The 21651-nt window shown below is 37.4% G+C and overlaps 1 protein-coding gene and 1 pseudogene across 5 annotated transcripts in view; one reads left to right on the top strand and one right to left on the bottom strand.

Moving 5' to 3' along the window:
• The window catches only part of MACROD2 (mono-ADP ribosylhydrolase 2), a 1902899-nt gene that overhangs the window by 506518 nt on the left and 1374730 nt on the right, over window positions 1–21651 (top strand). The window lies entirely within an intron of this gene.
• LOC308523607 (lysine--tRNA ligase-like) overlaps window positions 1–21651 on the bottom strand; it is a 39103-nt pseudogene that overhangs the window by 2733 nt on the left and 14719 nt on the right. The gene's annotated exons all lie outside the window — the stretch shown is intronic.

The following is a 21651-nucleotide window of genomic DNA, read 5'->3' as shown; positions in this document are numbered from 1 at the left end:
TTTATATTTATATCACCTTTAATAAAAGAGTAATCATTTTTCCAATCTCTAGGTTTATTGAATACCTATTATGTACTTCGTTTCTGAAATACCATTTGGTCCCTGTCATTCCATGGGCTCTACTAGGAGGCTTAGGAGCAAAAAAGATTCATTTTACAAATGGCACAGGGCCTCATGAATTCTGATGTTTCACTCATCAGAATTAGAAAATAGGTAAGTGTTAGACTGCTTACAGTTCTTTGATAAGCATTCTGTTAAAATCAAAATGCAGAGAAATAAAATAAAATAAAGATGCAGAAAAATGGTTTAAGTTTATTGTAATGCAGATTCATTCAGTCCTTGTAAATTGTAATCATGGTTCTTTCTCCAATTAAGGAAAAAAACCCAAATTATTCAGTTTTCTAGAAACTTTGCTTGCCTACCACCTTGTCCGTATGCATTAAGCAGTTGCTGTTAATTCTAGAAGAATATTATTTTATTATTTCAGGAATGCAGAGGTATAGGGAATGGAAAAGAAGAAAAAGACTGTTATCCTATAGTTAAATGATTAGTTATATTCAGTTAAGAAGTATTTTCTTAAGACATTTTGTCATAGATAGTATGGGACCCCAGACTTTCTGAAGTTTCTTTGCCTCTTACATTCTGTAGTTCCTGTTGGTACATGGAAGTGCTTTATAGAAGAGTTTAATGGGATAACTAAGTATATTTATCTTCTATATTATTTCTGTTTTTAAAATATAGGCCAGTCATGTCTGAATTTTTAGGAAAACAGGTAAAATAATGTGAGGTTATCTTAGAGATGAATTGGTGGTACCCATTTTAGAAGGCATTTCAGCATCTAATGTAAATATTTACAACCTGGAGTAGTTGGGATTCTAAACTACTACTTGGAAGAGAGTAAATTATTAAAATCACTTTGGAAAACTGACAGTATCTACTAAAGTTAAACATATATCTACCCTATGATTCAGCAGTGCCACCCCTAGGTGTATTCTCAAGAAAAACATGTGAAATATTCACCAAGAGACTCCACAAGAATCTTTATAGCAGCACTATCCATATCATCCCCAAATGGAAACTACTTTAATATCAATCAACAGTAAAGAGGATAAATAATGAGAATGAATTGTCTTTACTACACACAATCATATATATAGATAGATAGATCTCACAGACAATATTAAGAAAAAGAAGTCAGATGCAAAAGAGTATCTACTGTACAATTTCTTCTATTCAAAGCACTAAAATAGATAAAACAAATATTTGTTATTAGAACTCAGGATAGCTGTTATCCATGGAAATTGTATAGTAACTGAAAGAGGCATGAGAGAGTTTGGCAGGGTAGTGATAATGTTTTATTTTTATTTTATATGCTGCTTATAAGGGTGTGTTCAGTTAATGAAAATTCTTTTTTATTATATTCTAATAAAAAGTTTAAAGAGCCCTGGCTGCTGTGGCTAAATTTGTTGGGCCTTGTCCCCTGTACCAAAAGGTCGCCAGTTCAACTCCCAGTCAGGGGACATGCCGTGTCAGGGGCTCAGTTCCTGGTAAGGGGTGTGTAGGAAGCAGCAGATGGATGTCGTTTCCTTCTTGCTCTCCCTCTCCAATCCTCTGTCTCTAAAATATAATTAAAATAATCTTTTTTAAAAAGTTTAAAAATATTTATAAGCATGAGTTTAATGCAAATTGGAATCAGTTTTTATCAGTTATGTTTACACAAATCTATTTTAGAACATGATGGTCTTAGGTAAAATTAGAGATCAATATAAATATAAACAGCAGTTTTGGGCATGGTGAAATAGCCATTTTGTTGTGTGTGTGTTTTTTGTGATGGTAGGGTTTTGTTTTGTTTTTTTGTTTTTTTTGCATAGTGTTTAGTATAAGATATGGAGGTGGTATGCGCAGGAGGAATAACATCAGGATTTGGTATCATAAAATCAGATTTGAGTTCTGGCTCTGTTTTAGATAACTGAGTTTTGGGGCCATATCACATAAAGCCTCTAGATCTCAATTTCCTCATATAAACGGCTATATGGATCCATTGTGAGTCCATGGAATTATTATTACTTTATATTGTTTGTTTACCAGAATGTGAATATCGTGGGGGCAGAGATTTTTGTCTGTCTTAGTCATTATAGTATGCCAAGTTCCTGGAACTATGTCTGCCAAATAATCAACACTTACTACTAAATATTTCTTAACTGAACAAATCACTAAAATAGAAATATTGAAAGCACTATAAAAATAGAAAATCTGCACACATTCTAGCTACTGCTCTTACTACTGTCAGAATATTATTAAAAGTCATGAGGCTGCCAGAGGATAGCAACATGGAAACAAAGAAAAGAATAAAAGGAAAGGAAAGGAGAGGAGAGGAGAGGGAAGGGAAGGGGAGGGGAAGGTAGGGGAGGGGATAGGAGGGCTGGAGAGGGGAGGAGAGGGAGTCTCTATCTTACACCATACACAAAAGTTAACTCAAAATGGATTAAAGACTTAAAAATAATACCTGAAACTATAAAACTCAAGAAAGCATAGGAGGTAAACTCCTTAACATTGGTCTTAGAAATTTTTTTTTTGGAGTCGGCACCAAAAAACAAAAGCAAAAATGGGCAAATATAATAAGTGGGACTACATCAAGCTAAAATGCCTTTGCACAACAAAGGAAACCATCAACAAAATGTCAACCTACAGAATAGGAAAAAATCTTTGCAAACCACATATCCAATAAGGGATTAATATCCAAAATATATAAGGAACTCATATAACTCAATAGCAAAACAAACAAAAAAAAACAATAAAAAATGGTCAAAGTAGCTAAACAGATGTTTTTCCAAAGAAGGCATACAAATAGCCAGCAGGTATGTGAAAAGGTGCTCAACCTAACTAATCATCAGGGAAATGGCAATCAAAGCCACAATGAGATATCACCTTACACCTATAAGGAGGCCTCCTATCAAACAGACAATAGATAACAAATCCTGACAAGAATGTGGAGAAAAGGGAATCATCTCTTTTACACTGTTGAGAGGAATGTAAACTGGCACGGCAACTATGGAAAACAGTATGAGGATTCCTCCACCAATTAAAAATAGAATTACCATGTGATCCACATCTGGGTATATAGCCAAAGGAAACAAAATCATTATCTTGAAGAGATATGTATACTCCCATGTTATATTGCAGCATTATTCATAATAGCCAAGCTATGAAAACAACCTAAATGTCCATCAGCAGGTGAATAGAGAGTTTCCAGTCAAGATGGTGGAGTAGGTAAATGCTGTACTCACATCCTCCTACAACCACATGAGAATTACAACTAAAGTATAAAACAAGCATCATTCAGAACCACCTGAAATATATCTGAACAGAAGTCCTATAACTTAGGATATAAAGAAGCCTCATGAAAACTGGTAGGAAGGGTATAGACGTGGAATGAGCTGGTCCCACACCCATGTGTGGCTATTAAAATTGAGAGGGACATTCTGGCTGTGGAAGTCCCCATTGAGGGGAGAGGGGTTCCATCCCCACAGGAGGACCCCAGCCCAGGGTGTCAGTGCCACAAAGAGAAGTCCCAATATCTTCTGGCTGTAAAAAACGGTGAAGATTGTGGTTAAAATTGATGTCTGCTGGAGTCCCAGGAAGTTTTCTTAAAATTCCTGCACACAGACTCACTGGGACTCATTTAATCTGAGCTCCAACACTGGGGCAGCAGCTCTAAAAGCACCAGAGACATAGGGGAGGAACTAAATTGTCCAGTGAGGGCTGGGCACAGCTTTGCCCCAGACAGAAGTGCTGGCAGCAGCCTTTTTTATTTTTCCCTTTTTCTTTTTTTTTTCTGAGCCCTCCCCCAACAGAGTTAGCAGGCAGGTGCCATATCAGAATCTTCAACTTGGCTAACACTCTTTACCTGCCCTGGTGATTCCCTGTGACCCTGCCCCACCCAACTTGTAGGGTCACCCAAGCAGTTTCCAGTGATTTTCACACAAATGGCCTGTTTTGGCTCATACTTTGGACTTTACTAAAATCTCTCAAAGGTTTAAAAACCCCAAACAAGAAGCATCTGGTGTTAGCATACTTCATACTTCTTGCTAAGGGGCCTCAGGACCAGCACCAGCAGTAGCTGGCCTTGTTTTCCAACTGGACTTCTCCTAGGTACCTTCAAGCCCAGCAAAGTAGCAGCCATCTGCAGATTGCTTTGTAGCTCATGCCAGGTGACTCGAAGCAGGGCACACAGGTGGTGATTGACCTTGGCCTGCACCTCCTGATAGCCCCCAGAGCTAGTGCACCTGGTGGAAAGCTTTAGATTTTGCTCTAGCACCACCCAACCACCTCCACCAGTGACACACTCAAGGGGTGGACTCAATCAGGGACCAGAGCCCTGCTGAAGTATATCATGCTCTGTGTGTTGGCCCCTGAATGGTAGATCCTCCATGGTGGTGATGACCAGACCTTATAGCCAATCAGCCTGGGTGTAAATTCCTCCCATTGTATATCAAGAACAATCAAGGATCAACTATAAGAGGGTGTACATAGCTCACATGGGGGTGTTGGGTGCATCAAGTGTGCCCAATTTGGGTGACCAAGGAGGTTATGCCACTGGGCTCTATAGGGCACCTACAATATAAGACCATTCTACCAAGATTGGGAAATATAACAGCTCAACCTCATACATAGAAACAAATACAGGGAGGTGATCAAAATGAGGACACAAAGAAACATGTCCCAAATGAAAAGACAGAACAAAATTCCATTAAAAGAACTAAACAAAATGGAGACATGCAATCTACCAGATGCAGAACACAAAACTCTGGTTATAAAGATATTCAATAAACTTAGGGGAAGAGTGAAGAACTTAGTCAGAACTTCAACAAAGAAATAGGAAACATTAAAATGGAGATGGAAAATATAAAAAAGGACCAGTCAGAAATGAAAAATACATGAACTGAAAAGAAGACCACATTATAGGGAATCAACAGTAGTGTATGTGGAGCAGAGGATCAAATCAGGAATTTGGAAGGTAAGGAAGCAGACAACACCCAATCAGAACAGGGAAAAAAAAATGGGATAGTTTAAAGAGTCTTTGGGACAACTTGAAGCTTACTAACAGTCACATTATAGGGTTCCAATAGGAGAAGAGAGAGAGCAAGGAATTAAAAACGTATCTGTAAAAATAATGACTGAAATAGACATGAAAGTCCAGGAAGTGCAGTTAGTCCCACAATATAAATCCCAAGAGGCCTATACCAATGCACATCATAATTAAAATGCCAAATGTTAAAGACAAAGAGAGTGCCAAAACCGGTTTGGCTCAGTGGATAGAGCGACGGCCTGCGGACTGAAAGGTCCCAGGTTCGATTCCGGTCAAGGGCATGTACCTGGGTTGCGGGCACATCCCCAGTAGGAGATGTGCAGGAGGCAGCTGATCGATGTTTCTCTCTCATCGATGTTTCTAACTCTCTATCTCTCTCCCTTCCTCTCTGTAAAAAATCAATAAAATATTAAAAAAAAAAGACAGAGAATCTAAAAAGCAGCAAGAGAAAGACAAATAATTACCTACAAGGGGGCTGCCATAAAACTGTCAGCTGATTTCTCAACAGAAACTATGCAGGCTAGAAGGCATTGGCATAAAATATTTAAAGTGATGAAAAGCAAGGCCCTACGATCAAGATTACTCTTTCCAGCAAAGCTATCATTTAGAGTTGAAGGACAGATAAAGAGCTTCTCAGACAAGAAAAAGCATAAGGTGTCCATCATCACCAAACCAGTATTACAAGAAATGTTAAAGGGTTTCTTTAAGAAGAAGAAAACAAAAGATAAACATGAATAATAAAATGACAGTAAATACATATAGAGCAACAATTACTTTAAATGCAAATATATTAAATACTTCAATCAAAAGACATGGTGGCTGAATAGTTAATAAAACATGACCCTTACATGTGCTGTCTACAAGAGACTTAAGATTGAAAAACAAACACAGACTAAAAATAAAATAAAAGGATAGGAAGGATATTTCATGAAAATGAAAACAAAACAAAATAATTTTAAAAAGCAGTGGTAGCAATACTTATACCAGAAAAAAATAGACTTTAAAATAAAGGCTATAACCAGTATAAAGAAGTACCCAGCAATTCTATTTCTGGGTATTTATTTAAAGAAACACAAACCACTAAATTAAAATAATATGTGTATCCATACATTTATTGCAGCATTATTTACAATAGCCAAGACATGGAGGCAACCTAAAATTTCATCAATAGATGAATGGATAAAGAAGTGGTACATGTATACAATGTGATATGATTCAGCCATAAAAAAGAATGAAGTCTTGCCATCTGCAACAACATAGATGGACCTGGAGGGTATTGTGCTGAGTGACATAACTCAGACAGAGGAAGACAAATACAATGTTTTCACTTATATGTGGAATGTAAAGAACAAACACATAAGCAGAACAGAAACAGACTCATTGATACAGAGAACATTTTGACAGTCAGTTGGAGGAATGGGTAAAACAGGTGAAAGGATTAAGAAATACAAATTGGTAGTTACAAAGTAGTCATTGGTAAAGTACAGTATAACAAATATAGTTAATAATTATATATATATATATATATATATATATATATATATATATATATATATTAGAGGCCTGGTGCACAAAAATTTGTGCACTTGGGGGGGGGGGGTTCCTCAGCTCGGCCTGTGCCCTCTCGCAGTCTGGGAACCCTCAGGGGATGAACACCTGCTGGTTTAGGCCTGCTCCCTTGGGGATTGGGCCTAAGTTGGCAATTAGAGATCCCTCTGGCAGCCCAGGAGCCCTAGGAGATGTCCACTTGCCAACCCGGAGCAGGCCTAAGCTGCAGTTGTACATCGTTAGGGCTGCTGAGGAGGTGAGAGAGGCTCCCACCACAACTGTTGTACTGGCAGCCATCAGCCTGGCTTGTGGCTGAGCACAGCTCCCCCTGTGGGAGTGTACTGACCACCAGGGGGCAGCTCCTGCATTGAGCGTCTGCCCCTGGTCATCAGTGTGTGTCATATTGACCAGTCATTCCCAGTCTTTCTGCTGTTAGGGTCAGTTCGCATATTACCCTTTTACTATACAGGATAGAGGCCTGGTGCATGGGTGGGGGCCGGCTGGTTTTCCATGAAGGGTGATCTGGATCAGGGTGGGGGTCCCGCTGGGGTGCCTGGCCAGCCTGGGTGAGGGACTGATGACTGTTTGCAGCTGGTCACACCCCCTTTAGGGTAGTGGTCCCCACTGGGGTGCCTGGCAAGTCTGGGTGAGAGGCTGAGGTCTGTTTTCAGGCTGGCCAAGTCCCCTGGTGACAGAAGCTCCCAGCCTCTCCTTTTTTTCTTTATATTCTGGGATTTATTTACCTTCTATAACTGAAACTTTGTAGCCTTGAGAGGAGCTCAGAGCCGGCCAGGGCAAGTGGGAGGGAAGCCTCCTGCTCACTCCAGCTCCGTGGCCACAGCTGGTTGAAAGCAGGTACCTGGGGTTTATTTACCTTCTATAATTGAAACATTGTTGCTTTGAGTGGAGCTCAGAGCCACGGAAAGCTTGGCTTCCTCCATCATTGGGGCAACCAAGCCTCCTGCTTGCTCCAGCTCCGTGGCTGCCGGCCACCATCTTGGTTGGGTTAATTTGCATATAGTTGTTCTGATTGGCTGGTGGGCGTGGCTTAAGGTATAGTGAAGGTACAGTCAATTTGCATGTTTGTCTTTTATTAGTGTAGATGACTAAGCGACTGTCTGACTGACCATTCGCCTGGTAGCTATGATGCCCAATGACCACCAGGGGCAGACACTCAAACCAGTAGATGAGGGAGCCTGATTCCTCATGGAATTGGCTGTGGATTAGGTTGCTGCTGGTGCACTGTTGGCCCCGAATCTGCTTCACCCACACGCTGGACCCAGAGAGGAGGTAGCCCAAGTCCAGGGTGCATCACCTGAGAATCGCCCTCTCGCAATCCAGGATCCCTCAGGGGATGTCGGAGAGCCAGTTTTGGCCCGATCCCCTCAGGCCAGGCTGAGGGATCCCACAGGCACATGAATCCATGCACTGAGCCTCTAGTATTGTAATAACTGTGTATGGTGTCTGATGGATACAAGCTTTATTAGGGTGATCACTTTGTAAGTTATATACGTGTGTAATCACTGAGTTGCACACCGAAAATTAATATAATACTCTACATCAACTGTAATTGAAAAATAAAAAAATTAAAAAACAAATGAATATATAAATAAAATATGATAAACACACACACACAGGAATATTATTTAGCCTTAAAAAAAGAAGTGAATGCTGTCATTTGTGAGAACATGATGGAACGGGAGGGCGGTATGCTAAGTAAAATAAGCCACAACGAAAAAGACAAATACTGCATGGTATCACTTATGGTGGAATCTTTTATATATATATAAAGGTAAAACTCATAGAAACAGAGAGGAGAAAAGTGGTTGCTAGGGCAGATGATGAATAAAGTCTGATGATCTAATGTGTAATGTGGTGACTATAGTTCATAACACTATATTGTATAATTAAAATTTGCTTAAGAAAGTGGAATTTAAATGTTCTTGCTCTCCCCACTCCTCAAAAAAAAAACAAAGTGAATATGTTAGGTGAGGTGATGGATTTGTTAATGAACTCAATGGGGGGGGGGACTCCTTTACAATGGATATGCATATCAAATCAACATATTCTATTCTTTAAATCTCTTCCAATTTTATTTGTCAATTATGCTTCAATAAAGCTAGGAAAAAAAGCCACCAGAAACCCTGAGTCTGCCAGTTTGTTCCACCACTCATTGTAGTATGGAATTAAGTTTGTGAGCTATCCTCACATCCAAGGGAACTAAAATAAATAACAATTATTAGAATATAACCAAGCCTAGCATATCTGGTATTACTGATCATTGTCCTTCTTCCTGGAGCTAGGGAATCCATTCATGTTCATTCCTATATTTATTAATTAAACAAAAATTTGTTGAGTGTCAGCAATGTTTTAAAAATGGTTTCTGTTCCGCGATGCTCACAGTCATGTAAGGTACAGACATTAAATGAAAATTTATACTAATTTTTCCAATTCTCTGCTTATCTTCCCATCTGCCCCTGAGGATCTGAGCAGATTGTTTTTATAACAGACAAGACCTATGGGTTAATGATGTTATGGACAAAGGTTTGAATTAGGCCTCACCTTAGTGCAAGGAAAAATTTTTTTTTCAGAAATGCACAATTCTGGTCCTTTATTCAGGTGTCCTTTCCAGGATGAAATAATCCTAGAGAATTTTTATTACTGTACTTACTGCTATCATAGTAAGTGTCCCACACTTCACAACTGAGGAGACTGTGGAAAATGTCCCCTAACAACTATATTAGACAACTAGACAAATTAGATCTTTACCCACTTTATTAAAAAACTAGAGGCCCGATGCACGAAATTAGGCGGCCCTTGCAGCCACAGTGGCTTATCTCAGCCCTCGCAGCCCCAGCTTCTCCCGTCTAATGAGCATATTATGCTTTTATTATTATAGATGTATTTCTGGTGGTTAAACCCACCCGAAGTCCATCTTAGTCTTGGACCGCTGGTAGGAGCAAGACTGGCCTTCTAAGAAGGGCCTGGTGCTTTCAGGGTTCCAAAAGTGATGTGAAATGGTACTGGTCAGCTGCCAGTGTCTGTGGAACATGAGATATTCCTGAGACTGTTGTTTCTGTACTGACTCAGGCTCTGTATCTTATTTTTGCTCTAATTGCTCCTGGGACTGGACTCAGAGCTCCACTTGCTACCTGGACTTCCACTTGTCTTTTTCTTTGTTATGGGCTGACCCATTCAGATTGTTACCTGCTCTCATCCTATTGAACTCTCTCAGCTGCATCACTATTTACCCCACCCTTAAGATGAACTCATTCACTGAATATATGCTAAGCAGTGGTCAGCAAACACATTAGTCAACAGAGTCAAATATCAACAGTACAACGATTGAAATTTATTTTGAGAACCAAATTTTTTAAACTTAAACTATATAGGTAGGTACATTGTTATTAATTCGGGTACTCCTAAGGCTTAGGAAGAGCCCCACTCAAGGGGCCAAACAGCTACATGTGGCTCATGAGCCGCAGTTTGCTGACCACAGGTGGGGACTAATCGGCAAGACAGGCAGTGATCTGAACCTCTTTCCTGGTCACAGTGCCTCCTGCTTAAACCCTGCAGACCCATGGACAAGGCTGTTTATTATGGAAGCTATGTACTTACAGAAAAAAAAATCATTTTGTGTGTGTGTGTTTGTTTCATTTTATAAATTGGAGGCAAAGATTTTAGTGTAATAGTTAATGCAGGATTGATGATCCAGTGGTTTTTATTCAGAATAATAACTTTAAGAAATGCATTCGTTCTAAAATGTTATTTCTTCCTTAAAGACTCCTGTTGAGTCAAATGTTTGCTTTTTTAAAAAAAAAAATTTAGAGAACCCCATCCCACCTTTTTAATTGTTATAGAGTATAATTTCAACAACAATGCATCTAATTGCAAATGCATTTGTCTTTCTTCAACCAAGACTCTAAAAATATTACAACCAAATATTAGCAGTTCTATTTATTTTCAGGTGTGCAAATATTGTTTCTGAATAAAACAAAACATTTATAGCAGACGAAGGTCAATTTATTGAAAATTAAGCTAGATGTGACTGTGGATAATAATTTCCTTTTCTACAGCTTTACAGTTTTACAGGCTTACGGTGTGTGGCTCAGGTTTACAGGCTTTTCAACTGTTTCATCTAAGAATTCCTTTTTTTTTTTCTTTAAGTCTTGAGCTTAAATGTTCCCTTCCCTATGTTTTTTGGAAATGCTTGCGATTTTTATGAGCTGCATTTCTTTGACCTGCTGCTAGCTGAAAGCTCTAATCCTCAGTTTTTATCATTTCATCCTCAGGTTTCTGTCTATATTAAAAAAACAAACAACACACAGTACTTTTTCCCCCTGGGAAGCAACTGTATCCAATTTTTGATACCTATCTTTCCTAGACAGATGCAAATGATATTTTATAATCAAATTGAAAATAATATTTAATACCTGCATTTTTAGCTTTTCACAGGAAAGCATTTCAGTGTTTAGTTAATACTTTTTTTTTAGTTGTCATATTTTATTTTAATAGAATCTTAGCTTTTCCTGTACAGATGTAATTTGATTATGTTAACATTTCCTTTTATAGAAGGTATATTAAGAGACTTGAGGGAAAAGCCCACTTTAATGCATTGCAATCATCTTGGATTTCAAAATCCACTTTGCATATCTTTGTACACTTGAATTAATATAAAAGCTTGATAAAAAGATGAGAATTAATGTACTCAACCTGTTAGGAATAAGTAGTGGTATTGTTGATTTAAGTTTGTTGAATGAGATATCTCAGAATGCTAAAGAGGCAGACCAGCAGGTTTCAGGTGATTAAAGAAAATCTTTCGTCTTGGAGGAACTTGAAGGAACATGATGCTATTTAAGTGGAATCTAATCAGGAAGAAGAAAAGCTTGCAAGTTAAAAGACGGAATGTTTCATGTCATTATTTGCAAAGCAACTGAACAAAAGGTGAGAGAGATAATTAAGTGTCTTGCTGCTAAGTAGAATTTTTCAAAGCAGGTTGATTAGAGGTATTCCTTAAGAAAATAGGATAAACTTCTAAATTCAGATAATCTAGTTGAAAAAGCTAACTGAGTTTTAGAGATGGAGACCAGTTTGGGAGAAAATTGACAGTATTGTATATGATAGCAGATGTTCTCAGGGGTGAGCTTAATTGCTCAGCAAAATTCTGATCAGCTCTGAATAGTTTTAGCATTAATAATATTTTAGTGTATTTTAAGTTTTTGAAAGATGGAAATCCTAGCAGACTTAATATGCAATGGCACTAAAAGGATTATTCCATTACCTTGATTACTCCATTTTTCAAAGGATAGATAAGATTTGATTCTTTTCCCCCATTTGCCTGAAAACCTACCAAAAGCAAATATTACTGTTCTTATTATAAAAAAGTATTTGTAACTGTCAAACAAAAACTTGATGTCATCTCTTGTATCTGTGTTTAGGATTTCAAGACATTTTGGGTGATAACATGAGGAAACTGGCATGCCCCAGATTTTGTTTTGTAAACAGAGCTGGCAAGACTCTGGCTTCCTTAAAGGGGTGGCCAGGTCAAAGTACTGATGGATGCATTTTAGCTGAAAATGAAAACTAGGAAGGCATGACTTTAGGCCCTACTTCTCTACCGAAGAAAGGAAACTTGAAGCTAACAAGTCATGCCAGTCAAACACACAGTAGACATATGTTCTTTTGTAAGTGTTCTTTTACTCTTTCAACATTTTAATGACTTCAAGCTTACTTAGTAATGCATACTTTGGGGGCAAACTTCCAGTAGCAGATTGCTTCATTTATTATCAATGAATTTATTTATTCTGTCAGTCATTGCACAGCTTTATCTACAAAGAACACATTGAAAAAGTTAAACTGATCCCCTGGTCACCTGGCAGTCGACTGCCAGTATAAAATGAAAAACCAGCAGTCTCCTTTGAGTGGTTTCAAAGGATGATGTGAGTGTCATATTGGAGACCCCTGTGGAAATCTTAAAACAATAGCAAGCCCAAACATTCTCAGCTGAAGCATGTGATCTAAATACTTGCATTTTAAAAATAGATTCTAGGCCCTCCCGAGTTATTTGGAAGTTTTGGTTTTTACTTTGTATTTTGCTTAAGTGTCCTTCAACTTTGTTTGCATGTTGGAATCATATGAGGAACTTGGAAAAATTCTTACGCCTTGGCCATACCTCACACCGATCAAATCATAATTTGTATTTTTTAAAGCACTCTAGTGATTCCAATGTGTAGCTATGGCCGGGAACCACTGATGTAAGCACTAGTTGTTTCTTTATTCGCTGTGTTACTTATTTTTCTCAACCTTATTAAAATAAGCACCTTGTAGCATGGCTTTCTTAATTTGGAATGCTCGTATACAAGATTTTCTGTTTTAAAAATGTCCTTTTTATGGAGTTGGACTTGGGAGCTGATGCCATTATTCAGAGCTTATATTATTTTCATATTACTTAAGTGTATAAAATTTTGTCATCTTGATTTGATTTATATAGGCACTTTGGTACATTTTAATATGAGTGTTAGACATTTTTTTATGTTCAGTCTCACATCTTTCTAACCCACTTTTTTGCTTTATTTATTACTGTTGCATCAGTTGAACAGAGATGTAGCCTGCTAACTCCTCATGTTAGATCTGCTCCCAAACTGTGTTTTCTGCTTGGTGGTTTTTTGGCTACTTGACTTGGGCCTCAGCTAGTCCAGTGCATTTCATACCTGACTCAATTTTTGATCAATACGGATAAGAGCAAGTGATAACATGCCCCTCTTTTCTGTGTCTCAGGCAGATGGTCTTGAAGTGAATTCTTCACATTTCTTGAGAAGGCACTCAATAAGTTGTGTACCAGTTGCTCACATTAGTCACTAGCTTGAGTGTAAACTCTTAGATTGGTCTTCACCCTTCATGTGTCATACTTTCCATGCTGGTCAAAACTCACTTAGGTTTATACCAGTAGATATTACTTCCCCAAACAAATTACCTGCACCTCAACTCAATCTCTGTTTAGTTTCATTGAAGCTGAAAGAGTACAGAAGGGGGAAAAACATGGTAGGCATATTTTAGCATGTGCTCCCTTTTCTGTTGAGATTTTCTATTATGCAATTTTACAACTTAATACATTAGTTTTATTAAACTATGATAGGGAACAGCCCATTCCCAAATATTGAATGCCCAAAGAGATCCTCATTCCCGTTATCAGTTTGTTAAACTGCTGTTGCATTGCCTGCCTATCGTCCTCTGTGATTTGATCATCTTAAGTATTCTTCCTGGTGTCCTACCAGCAGTGTGCCCTATACCACTCTTGATCAGCACCCACACCACTCATTTACTCCAGATCATGCAGCAAATGTTTTATACATTCAAACCACATAACTCAGTAGCATGAGCATAATGTTAAATGAAATGGGAAGATTTTGCAGAGAGAAAAATTGTGCTGATACAGTGTGATAATATTTGTGTCATGTAAAGTCAAGCATTTTATAGTTAGCGTCCCAGTGCAAGATAATTGCGTTTTCCATTGCCCAGAAAAAAATACAGTTAACAGACATATTAGTAAGGTCAACATAGCCATTTTATTCTTCCAGCACTGAAGCAGATTTCCTTTTCTTCAGCTGAGCACCAGATGTATGAAAACACATATGCTAAAACATGATGGCAATTTTTTTGCCATGAAAATTTCATAAAAGAGGAGTCACAGTTCTGCAATCACACTGATTCTTAGACATACACATTAAGCAAATGATGTCAGAATCATCTGAACTCTTGTTTTCTCCCTATCTCCTTTGGTTGAGTGCATGTAGTTGAAAACATGGAATTTGCATGCGTGGATGATGCATTTCCTTTGTCCGGGCTTATCTGCAAGCCCAGGGACTGAGGATCTGTGTGATTGTTGCAGATGACCCTGATGTACTGTGTCACACCCCCTTGGCTTTTCTATGACTTCAGACACTGATGAAGTAGCAAAGTTCAGTTTCACCTCAGACTAACCACATTTCACCGTAAGTATGAGCATGTCTTTGAGATTTCGGCCCACATCCTTCTTCTATGTTGCTGGAGCTTCATCACCCAAATAACAGTAGCAGCCAGAGCATGAGCATGTTATTGCCCCAGGAGAAACCATCAACCAGTGGAGTCAGGAACCCTGGATATACTTTCCAGTCTCTCAGGATTTAGGTGAGGAGTCATGGGGGACATCTCAGATGTTCTCTTGGATTCAAGGCCTGGTTCCCCATAGCGGTAACCTCAGTAGTGGACCCTTATATTAGTTTTTCCTTTCTCTCTCTCTGCCTCATCAGTTATGCTTCCTTGGATCACATTCCAAATAAACTATCTACACCCAAGTCCTTGTCTTAGGCCCTGATTTGGGACCACAAACTAAGACAGTGATGTTAGTTCAAGTATGTAATGTTTCTGAATCAATGCTTATTCATCTATGAAAAGGGAATATCAAGGTCTACCTTACAAGGTTGTTGAGAGAACTGGATATCACTTATTTAAAGCACTTATCCCTATCCATGGCACATGCCTCACTTTAAAAACTGATAGGTAGCCAAAACCGGTTTGGCTCAGTGGCTAGAGCGTCGGCCTGCGGACTGAAAGGTCCCAGGTTCGATTCCGGTCAAGGGCATGTACCTGGGTTGTGGGCGTATCCCCAGTAGGGGATGTGCAGGAGGCAGCTGATCGATGTTTCTCTCTCATCGATGTTTCTAACTCTCTATCTCTCTCCCTTCCTCTCTGTAAAAAATCAATAAAATATATTTTAAAAAAACACACAAAAAAATGATAGGTAGATTGTAAGAGATACAAATTTTAATGCCTAATCCTAACATGATTTATATAGAGAAGGCAAGAAAGAGAGAGAGTGATCAGAACTGAGAGATGCTGCAAGCATAAATACTTACCATTTTTTACTTCTATTATCCAGAGACAGTTACCACAAGGCGTGATCAGTCCCTTCATAGGACCAGCCTTTGCACTTGTGTTACCTAAGATTGGGTTGCCTTACTGTTATGTTCCTTCTTCCCTTCTCTAACAATTAGGAAGTAGGGATTTGACTTAATTTTCTTAGTTTATTCACCTTCTATTTTCATTACATTAATCCTAACCAATAAAGCATTCTACTTCCATCAAGGATTTTATTTCCATCCAGCAAACTCAAGTGGACCCAACCAAATTTCTCACAAGCACCTCATTTCCGCAGCATTGTTTGGTTGGGAAATTAGTTCTTTCATGTATAGAGCACATTGAGAAACTAACATTTACTTCCTCAAGCTATGTTTGGTTTAGTCGAAGTACAAATATTAAAATCAGAGTCATTATTAAGCTGAGAGTAGTAAATTTTGAGGGTACAAATCTTCCAAAATTAGTGTATGTTTTTCTACCTTATTCCATAGAATACACTGAACCTAATTAAACATTTTTAAATGTATGCCCTCAGGTTATCATAACTAGCAACCCAATGATACTTTAGTTAATGAGAAGCTTGGACTAGAAGTCATTGTTGATTCTATACTAGTTAATAAATGCTGTTAAATAAATTGTTGAAGATTGAATGACTGATTTTTCCCTGAGGTCTCTTTCAACTCTAAAAATCTATGACTGACAAATTCTTTGGAAACAAATCTTCTTTCACAAAGTTGGCCTAAGTTCCGTCAGAAAGCTGGAGGCACCCATGTTCTTAGTTGTCAACTGGAGTTGTCACAGTTAAGACCGTAGTTTAGTTTCTTAAGTGGGCCTTGCTAGAACTGCCCTGTTCTGGCTGAGATGAAGGGACAGCTTAACCCTGACGTTTACGTGTTCCAGCCAGAATTTGTACACAGGAGGAGCAATCAAGTTGGAATGACATTTAGCAGATTCGTCTTGGAGCAGGGTTTGCATAAGAGCATATTACTTTTTACTTTAGCGGATCGGATGTGCTTTTTTCAGACGGTGTTAGGATTTATGAAAATTATGGAGTGCTAACATCTCCCAAGTCTTACTTATACACTATGCCATTGATAAAATTTCATTTCTAAAGAGTTGAAACTAACCCTGTTAGAGTCCTATGTAAAATATGAGTAGGTTCTGACTAAAGTTCTGAGGATATCATAGTAAGGATATGCAAGAACATTATTGAAAGGACTTGTATATATATATACAGTATAGGGTTATGTATGGAATAGCACATCGGGTAAATGGCCTCCGTGGCTTTGCTGGCACATATGCCGTGGTCTTCATTGGTCTTCATTGTCCCTGCTCCTGGGCCATAATTGGTATTTGGTAATGCTTATCAAATTGAAGGGATTGAAATCAAAGGGCAACAGATATTAGAATCTGATTCAATTAACCAAGTAAAATTAGGCTTTTATTTTTGTTGTTGTTGTTAATGCTCACGCAAAATTCAAATATTACGTGAATTTTAGGAAACCCTTTATATATATATATGTATATATATAACTAATTTCCATAAATTAGTGCAGGCTGGAATAACAAAAATACCACAGACTGGGTGGCTTAGATAACAAACATTTATTTCTCATAGTTTTGATGATTGGAAAGCACCAGTAGATCAAGTGTCTGGTAAAGGCCCACTTCCTGTTTTGCAAACGACAAATCTTCTCACTGTATTCTCACATTCTCACATGAGAGAAAACAGAGAGAGGAGAAGCAAGCTCTCTCACGTCTCTTCTTATAAGGACACTAATTCCATTCATGAGAGCTGTACCCTCAAGATTCAATTACCTCTCAAAAAGCAGTTTTAATTAAAATGTGCCTTAAAGAAGGCCTCTTTGGATTGAGGTAATTAGGTGTTCTGTTTGCTTCTTGAATTTGAGGATCTATCTCTTTCAATAGATTTGGGAAGTTCTCATCAACTCTTTGGTGAGCCTATTTTAATAGGCTCTCTGTTCAATTCTCCCTCTCTCTTCTGGCATGCCTATTATTCTTATATTTCCCTTTCTGATTCAGTCAGATAGTTCTCATACAGTTCGCTAATATTGTTTTTTATGCTCAACTCTCTCTTCTTCCTTCCTTGTCATTTCTAGATCACTATTTTCTATATCACTAATTCTTTCTTCCACCTGGTCTTGCTCTATTTCCTATCATCACTAGTTCATTCTTGATCTTTTTTATTGAGTTCTTCATCTTCAGAATTTCAATTTGGTTCTTTTGTAAATTTCAGTCTCTTTGTTAAAGTACTTGTTTAGTTCACTTATTTGGTTTCTGAGTTAATTAAACTGCCTATCTGTGTTATGGGGGTTTTTTTGCACTTCATTCCTTTCTGATTTTATATTTCTTTTCTTTCACTGGTAATTTCTTCCACATTTACTATTTTTGTGGAGTGGTTTTCCTAAAACTTTGAACTGAATGTTTATATTTAACATTAGTTTATTTTCTAATATATACACTTAAGGTTTCATGTTTTCTGCATTATTTAGTAAATGTTGTAAGACAGGTATCTGTAGCACTTCATAAAAAATACTTTTACTTCATTTCACAGCTTTCTTTTTGGTATGGCTTATTTTGTCATTTATTTCTGAGTAGTTTGTATTGTTGCTTTTAGTTTCCTTTTAATTAAATGATTTATACATTTAAAGATAAATGAGCAATTAAATTACTTTAGAAGAGGGTATAGATATAATTTAAAAATTTATAATTTTATTTTATTGTTTTAGAAAGAAGTATCTTGAATAATTTTCTATCTTTGTATTTAAATTTTTGTGTGTCATAATACATTATTTTTTCAATATATATTAGGAGATCCATTACATTGGAGATCCGTTACATTGGAGATCCGTTCCTATGGCGCCTCGTAACACGATTTTCGTTGTAAGTCGGAACCCACCTACATAACCACCTATGGCACTCACATGGAGCACATACACAGCAGTAATGAAGTGAAACAATAAAAAAAAATTTAAAACAACGATAACAATTTCTGACCTTTACTTGTGGTAAATAGATAATAAAAAACATAAAGCACATATGTACATATGTTGAAATGATGGGACTTTTTATTTTATAAATAAATGGGAGATGGCGATGTAACCACGAAACAACGTACATCGAGTCCAATGTAACCTGAGGACTGTCTGTAATTTATTGCTTGATACATGGGTATAATTCCTGGGTACATTATATCATAAATATGTAATTTTAGATTAGGCTTGTTTTAATAAGTATATATTTTAATCATTTAATTATTTTATATACTCAAATATCTAGAAAGTTTTGCTATGATCTTCAGTTGTTCTTACAAAATACTCAATATCTCCTTGTTTTTATCTATTATTGCTTTATAGATTTTGAAGCAATTTAGCATAATGTTGCAAAAAGTGAAATATTATTTGACCATAACTTTGCAAAATAAAGACTCTTTATTGGTTCCATTTTATACTTTTCACATTGAATTATTTGATAGTAATATTGCCATTTACTCTTGCCTTTTGCCATTCTATTGTCTGTTATACTGCTGTATCTTCCTAGATAGAATCTTTCTGTAACCATTTAGTTATATGTAGCTCTACCCATTCAGAGTCTCTAACTTTTAATAAAGGAATTTAAACCATTTACATTTATTATAATGATTGAAATATTTGGGCTTATTTTTGACAGTTCATTTTTGTTTTTTTCCTGTACTGTTTCTCCCCCATGCCTCAGCTATATTAATTGTCGCTAGCCAGATGCCAGGTTAAGCTGAAAATACACGTAAAATATATTTGAAATTCAGGGAGAAAAGTTCTAAAACCAACCAGCTGGAAAATGGTACATCTGTATGCCATTCCCTAAATGCTACATAATGTTGTATGGCATAAATTTCTGCAGCACTTTATAAAAATATGCTGTTTTGATACACAAAGGTGACCTTACTGACCTTTCCATCTGTGAGACATGTGCTTTGAGCTGCTTTGCATTTTTTGGTGAAGAGTTGTGCGGGGCCATAGCATACATTTATATGATGGCTTTTCAAAGTTAGAATTTGGATACTGTGCATTTGTAAAATTTTCTTCTCTGCAGCCCTATAAGAATTATATTTTTAATATTTTATAATTCATATCTCTTGGCCACTCTTAAGCTGTTTTGACAAAATTTAGGTGGTCATAAATGTATTATCCAAACTGGGATGCTTTTTATCATAAAAGGGGATATTATTAATAATTAATAATTAGCAAATAGTTGTGAACTAGGGCCATCTGGTGCAAAATGGGATGTAAAGTCATCCTAACCAGACTAGTAGAAGGAAAAGATTGTAGGTATAATATGAATGAAAATTTTGTTCCCACACTCTTCTACCCATAAAAATACTTTCTAGACAAGGTAGCAGAATATTCAGGCTAGGTTTGGAGGTTTGTCGAGGAGCAAGATTTGAATGAGAGAAGAGCTTATGATGCTGTGACACATTCAACTTCATAGCATACCTGATACTTTTGACTGGCTGTCAGGGTAGAATTGTAAACATACCCTTGCTGAAAAAAATCCAAATTCCCCATTTGCACAATGTGCTAGAGGTCTGATTACACTCTCCCATTTTTATTTCTTTGTCTCTTATATGCATTATGGCCCTATCACTATTACTCCATTTTTGTAAATTTTGATAGTCATTTTATCTTGAATGGCCTGGATTATCCATGGGCTCTATGAACTTCTTCCTGTGTTCCAAATTTAATGCATTTCAAATAAGTTTTCCCTTATGGCCTCCTTCCTCAAAGGAGCACAGGCCTGTTAACAGAATTCTTTGGTCTCGGAATATAAGAGGCTCTACTCAAACCATGATATGCCAGCTCTCTGCTCTCTCCTCCTTGGTAGTTTCCTTTTGGTAAATTATACAGTATAGCTAGATTGGCTCCCTACAAGTATATCTCATAGCATAAAACGTAGAATATTTTCAGAGGTGCCTATTTTAAAAGCCAGTTCAGCAGCATCTGTGCTTCAATCTGGCCATCTCTAGTTCTAGGGCAATTTGCAAACACCAAAATCCAATGATGAACTACACATCACCACTCCATGTCTGCAAAAGAAGAACATTAACTTAGCACAGTTTGATGTCTAGAAGAAAATGTACAGCCTCATAAAGTTTGAAGAGAGCTTTTTTATGTACTTTAAACTTTAGTGTAATGCCTTTATGAGACAAGTTCTGGGGACAGGAGCAATATTATTTCAGGCTAGCTAGTGTTACAACAGCCTTTTGCAGCAGTAGTTGAACAAATTTTTATTCAAAGCCAACTATATACCAAGCAATATGCTGAGAGTTCTAGAAATATATAAAAAATATGAAATAATGTGTGATCATGTAGTTACCTAATGAATGAGTGCACATTTAAGTGCTGTAATATTTCTAAGAAAGTAGAGCTCAGTACTTGGTTGGCGATTTAGACTTGGGAAACAAAATTTCCACCCCAAAGTGTGTCTCTCTAGCATGAGGATTATTTTATATTTTAAGAAGCAAAAGACACAGGAAGAATCTTTGACCTTCCCACAAACTGTCTGAAATAATTAAAAATAGAAAGCCTGTCATAAAAAGAACTACCACCATATATAACCATAATAAGTATGAACTAGGTGTGGTAGACAGGAAGAAACCCAGCAAGGCTTGTATGACCAAAGTCCTCTCTGTGATCCAGTGCCTCTAGATGACCCAGCAAACAGTTATTTACTAAATATTAACTCTTTTCATCTCCCTGTGAATTGCTTTCCTCACCTTTGAAGTCTCAAACCATTACCCACTTCTCCTTAGCTCAAGATGGCATATAAGCCACAACCACCTGATTTTTCTTTGAGCACCATATTCTTTTGGAATCCCCACATGTATATACATAATAAAATTTGCTTGTTTTCTCCAGTTAATCTGTCTCATGTCAATTTAATTAGTAGGCCAGCCAGAAGAACCAAGAAGGGTGGAGGAAATTTTTGTCCTCCCTGATGAACTTAACATGAAGGTAGCAAGAGTCACTGGGCAGAAAGGAAGACACTGGGTAGAGAACACTGGATGTAGAAGGGCATGACAAATATGAATGCAGAAAGGCATGGCTGGACACTCAATTGTG

This window comes from Myotis nattereri (genome assembly GCF_964212035.1).
Source record: "Myotis nattereri genome assembly, chromosome: 8".
NCBI classification, from domain to species: Eukaryota; Metazoa; Chordata; class Mammalia; order Chiroptera; family Vespertilionidae; genus Myotis; species Myotis nattereri.
Note: the sequence above shows the minus strand (reverse complement) of the source record. Positions and strands in the feature narration are given on the sequence as shown.